The following is a 6,000-nucleotide window of genomic DNA, read 5'->3' as shown; positions in this document are numbered from 1 at the left end:
AGGATAAATCGGATAGGGAGAGAAGTACCGGTATGTATGCCACCTTGAATTCTTTGGGGAAAAGTCAGGATATAAATGTAATAATAAAAAAATAAAATAGCCCATGAAGCAAAAGTTTATTAGGTTAGTTGCTGGATAGCTCATTTGGTAGAGTAAAAGGTAAAGGGACCCCTGACCATTAGGTCCAGTCGCGGACAACTCTGGGGTTGCGACGCTCATCTCGCTTTACTGGCCGAGGGAGCCAGCGTACAGCTTCCGGGTCATGTGGGCTGCATGACTAAGCCGCTTCTGGCGAACCAGAGTAGCACACAGAAACGCCATTTACCTTCCCGCCAGAGTGGTACCTATTTATCTACTTGCACTTCATGCTTTTGAACTGCTAGGTGGGCAGGAGCTGGGACCGAACAACGGGAGCTCACCCCGTCGCGGGGATTTGAACTGCCAACCTTCTGATCGGCAAGCCCTAGGCTCTGTGGTTTAACACACAGTGCCACTCTTAATCTCATGGTTGTGAGATTGAGCCGCACGTTCGGCAGAGGATTCCTGCATTGCAGGGGGTTGGACTAGATGACCCGGGTGGTCCCTGCCTACTCTACAATTCTGTGATTCCAGATATGTCCCCAGCATCCCCCTGCCCACAAAAAAAGGTTGGGGACTGCTTTCTTTAAGTAGTGCGTTTTTAGCCCTGAGGACTTGCAATTTATTTTTTAAATGTTTTTTTTAATGCCTTGAGGACTAGCAACCTTTTTTCTTTGTAAGAAATGGCTGAGATTCTCAGAGCATTGCGATTGCTGGGTGATAAGTAGCATAGCATGATATGGGGGGGGGGGAGGTACATGCACATCATGTAGCCCTGACCTCAAAGGCCCTGTGGCACCCGCTTTGACTTGTTTATCATGCTGAAAACTCAGAACAAAACCCTGAAACCTTGTTTTGTGCTGTGGTGAACAGCAGTTTCCTCTCAAGCTGCTGGTTTCCCTCTCTTTGGGGTTTCTTTGGCCGACTGTTTCCCAGCAGGGCTGGTTAATTTCTCTCCCCCCCCCCCCCGCCAGAGGCTTGCGGTAATATGTGGGGAGGGGGGGAGATGCTATTTTCTCTCTCTCTCTTCCTCACTTGTCTAACTTCCTTTTGGTTTTATTTTATACTTCTAAAAAGGAGGGGGGGGCTCATCATCTCTGCCTCTCCAAATCGACAAGAGGGCAGAGCAAAGCAGAGATAAGGCAGCTCTCTCTGCTATAACCAGGCTGATCAGTTGCAAAGGAAGTGGGTGGGCGAAGATGTCTTCTTGTCACCAGGCCTGCAGGAGAATTTGCGCCTCTGAACATTTCCCCTTGTGCATCAGGATTGAAGTGCCCCCCCCCCCCACGGCTCAACTGGTTATTTTGCATCCACTTAGCCAGGGTTCCTTATTTGCCTCTTCGCTTCTTAACTTCAATTTCCTCCTTGGCAGAAAAGTGTGCCACTGTCTTGTGGCAGGCAGAGGTTCACCTGGTAAAGCGTCTGCTCCATAGGGATAGCCACACACCTGCTGTCCTCAGGCCACACTTGTCACTGACTTTTCTTTGCCTGGCTGGAATATGTCCAAGAATGTCTCTTTTTGGCCTGGATGGAGGGTATGAAGGGGCAGATTCTTCTCTGGTCAGCTATGCACCAGGCCGATAAACTTGTCTGTGGTGGGGGTGGGGTGGGCAGGGGTCCCAGCGACCTTTGGTGAGGACGTTCAGGCAGGGGCCTAATTCCAAACCTTCCAACTTTTCTCCAATGAAAATAGGAATGTCCTACTCCATAATAATAAAATTATTATTATTATTATTATTATTATTATTATTATTATTATTATTTACCCTATCCACCCGACTGGGTTGCCCCAGCCACTCTGAGTGGCTTCCAACACATATGAAAGCATAATAAAACTATACAGGGCTGCCTTCAGATGTCTTCTAAGGTTATATAGTTATTTATTTGTTTGGCTTCGGCATTGCATAACTCCATACTGTCTAATATTTCTCCGATGAAAATAGGGACGTCCTAAGGAAAAGCGGGACATTCCGGGGTCAAATCAGAAACCAGGATGGCTTCTATAATTACAGGACTGTTCCTGGAAAATAGGGACACTTGGAGGGACTGTAATTGTGACCCCCTAGGCCTCTGGTAAGCCTTCCTGTGGTCCTTTCACCCCTCCTCTCGGGACCTTTCCTTGCATGCTTTTGAGTGGCTCGCAGGTGCCCTTTTGAATGGTGGTAACGCCTCTTGCTTACCTGGGTGGATGTGTGTAAAACCAAACAAACACAACCCTCTGATCGTTGCAGGTCTGACCCCTACTGCACTGACCTAAAGGTCACATCATTTGCAAACACCCACTTTTGAATGTGAGGGAATGAGGCTCTTGGATGGAAGAAAAAGGTCCCCCCCCCACAAGGCCTACTTTTAGGCTGTGCACACACTGTAACTTTAGATTATATTTGGAGCACATTCTTTGCCTCAAAGAATTCTGGGAACTGTAGTTTAAGGGTAACGTGAAACTGGAACTGTTCCTCAGCCAGAACTTGCCGGAACTCTGTTCTGCCACCTCTCTGGTGGGCGCCATTGCCATTCTAAGAGAACGAGGAAGGTGTTCCTAGTGATCCCCCCCCCCCGGCACCTCTTTTTCTAGAAAAATAACACTGGGTCAAACTACATTGGCCAAAATTCTTTGAGGGGCAGAAGGATGTGCTTTAAAAGTTGCCTTAGAAGAAACCCAGCATGCAGGATGTGAATAGCTCAACTGGCAGGTCAATAAATTCTGTTGCCCGAGGCCTACCAGTAAATAGCACCCACCCACACACCCTGACAAGTCAGAGTGCATAGAAAACCCCACAAGAACCTCTCCCCAACTATAAAAGTACAATAATAACGAACTTAATATTTTGCTGCCCTCTCACGACATCCCAAATCAGCTGCCTGAGGTGGCTGCCTCGCTCTGGCTAATGAGAGGGCTGGCCCTGTTGACTGTAGTCTACTCTATACTCACTTTGGATTAGCCTCTTCTTGGTCATACCTTACAACCTTTGGAAATATAACTGAAAAAAATGAGTTTGGTTAAAATTCCGGATCACTGCAAATCTCACTTAACAGTGCGCTCCTGATTGTGTCTACTCAGAAACAAGTGCTGTTGAATTCAGTGAGGCTTACTCCGGTCGCAGGTAAGTAGGGATATTGCTGCACCCTAAACTTGTAACTGAGAGCTTTATTTTCCTGTAAAGCACTAACCTCACACCAGGCATTGATTGAGTATTATAAAAAATGAAGCAAACAAAAGTCAAAAGGCAGTTTTGAAATAGTGGTTAAAATCAGTGCAATTTTGCATCAACATGTTGGTCAACTGTATCCAGATATAGACAAAAAGCTTATCCTTGATCTCAGGAACGATTCCGCAAAATTTGATTAAAATTTTTGGTTAAAAATGTTACTAAAAATTCGGTAAAAATCAGTGTGTTTGAAGGGGGTAGTCCGCCATCTTTGTTCAAAATGGCGTCCAACTGTATCCAAACATAGACAAAAACCCGCTCCTTCATCTCACCAACCATTGTGCAAAATTTGGCTATGATAAGAGGTGACAAAATGCATAGGAAACAGACCAACCACTTTCCAAAATACATAGTAATATTGTAGAAATATACTAGCAGAATCCTCTGCTTTCAAGTCAGTGATAGCAGCTGCATCTAAACTACCTGAGCTGCAATATTATAACTAGTCTGTCTGGACCTCCGGTTTTTGGTAAGGAAATTGTTTGCGGTCAATGTTTCTCCACCTGTAGGGAAATCCAGCATTTTTGTAAAGCTAATGTGGTTTTTGTTCTTGTAGATTTACATTCTTCTTGTTTTCCTGAGTAGCCTAAACCTCGTTTGTTTGTTTGTTATCTGTTTTGCTGTGTGTTATCCCAAAACACTAGCTTTTCAGAACGCCACTGGTGTTACAACTTTTAAAAAAACTGGTTTTTAATTTCAAGTGACAAAACATACCGATAACTGATGGGACCTGTTGCGGCTGCCTGCCGCAGGCTGCATAATATTGAGGGGGCCCAGCACCCTCCTTGAAATTTTTTTTGGGGGGGGCTTTGGCCCCTTGGCACCCGCAAATGGTACTCCTGAGTAGGGCTAATTTTGGATCTGGTCATAACAATTGTTTAATCATTTGATTAATGAGCCTGATTTGGCTGCTGCGCAAAAGGAGGAGTGTTGAGTTATTGGGAATAAAGTGGAATCAAAAGAGGATAACAATGTCTTCCTCTCCATTTTCCGATAAGAGAGTGAACACATAAAAGTATCAGCCCCTATTATCCTCCAATTTTAACCATGTGACCTGGTCTGAGCCTTGTAAAATCAAAAGAATATTGTATAAGTCAGCAGAGTCTTCATATCATTTTAGCATAGGTATTGCTATATCTCCTTTCTTGACCCTATAAAGGTAGCCGTGATCTCTTGTTAGCATATATTTCTTGCCAATTATTAACATGAAAATTAGGTGTGTTTATTGGTAAGACTCATAATAAGTAAAAGAAAAGCAAGGTAATAGCATCATTTTTGTTATAGAAACTGCCCACAACCATGACAATGTTAGCTTTGACCAATTGTTGAGCTTGTTTGTTAAATCTTTTGCAAGGGAGTAAAATTCAGTTGTTCTCAGTGGCGTAGCAAGGGAGGGGCGATGGGGGCGGGGCACCCCGGGTTTCAGGGGAGGGGGGTGACACTTGGTGGCCTCTCCTGGCACTCCCAAGCCGAACCCTGCCACCTGGCACCCCACAGCTCGTGGGGCTGCCCCAGCCGTCCATAAAGCAGCACGGACGGGGCAGCCCCACTAGCTGCCGCTTGCTCGGTTGTCGCGGGAGCAGCAGCACCAGCCTGGATGGATTGCGCATTCGTGACATTTCCGCGCATTCGCAGTCCATCCGACGTGCGTTGTGACATCAGGACGCCCCGCCCCCAGGGGGTGCCTCCACGCGGCGTTTGCTGCCCCGGGCGGCCAAGAGGCTTGCTCCGCCCCTGGTTGTTCTAGTTTAGATAGATTCTTAGGTACAGGTGAAACTCGAAAAATTAGAATATCGTGGAAAGGTTCATTTCTTTCAGTAATTCAACTTAAAAGGTGAAACTAATATATGAGATAGAATCATGACATGCAAAGCGAGATACGTCAAGCCTTTATTTGTTATAATTGTGATGATTATGGCGTACAGCTGATGAGAACCCCAAATTAACAATTTCAACTTGGGGGGTTTTCATCAGCTGTACGCCATAATCATCACAATTGTAACAAACAAAGGCTTGACATATCTCGTTTTGCATGTCATGAGTCTTATCTCATATATTAAACTCTAGTAGCTAATGAAAACAATTCCTTACATAAATGGAGTTTTCCACGATATTCTAATTTTTCGAGTTTCACCTGTATATTACATTGTTTCAGGACAGTTGTTTTGTGCTAATGCAGTTGTAGGTCTGGCACAGTGTATATACACACCAACTCAGATTAGGCGTAGTTAACAGTTAACCCAGATATCGTGCCATATATAGCAAGCTGGTACATAACAGCAGGTAATGAAGTTTCAGGATCAGAAAGGAATAGCGCAGCATCGCCTGCAAAATATTGATAAGATGGGTTTTTCCAAATAATTCAAAACCTTTTATATCATCATCTGCTTCCAGGGCCAAAGCTCCATGGACAGGTTTTATGGCCAGGTCAAAAAGCAGGAGAGACCATGGGTAGCTCTGCTACATGCCCCAGCCAATGGGAAATGTCAAAACCTGGACATGTGACCCATAGTATAAATTATAAAGCATATCAACACAGGATGCACTAATACTAAAGTGTTGTTATAACTTTTAGGACTATAGAGCTGTCAGCCAACTCCTGTGTATTTATTCGTTTACTTATTTGTTTTTCAAACTTATATAAGAAAGCATCACATTACAATGCACATTTTAATTGGGATGGGAAACCAAACTGGACTTACTTTTGCATAAT

This window comes from Lacerta agilis, chromosome 8 (genome assembly GCF_009819535.1).
Source record: "Lacerta agilis isolate rLacAgi1 chromosome 8, rLacAgi1.pri, whole genome shotgun sequence".
NCBI classification, from domain to species: Eukaryota; Metazoa; Chordata; class Lepidosauria; order Squamata; family Lacertidae; genus Lacerta; species Lacerta agilis.
The sequence above is the reverse complement of the archived record's forward strand: the minus strand, read 5'-3'. Positions refer to the sequence as shown.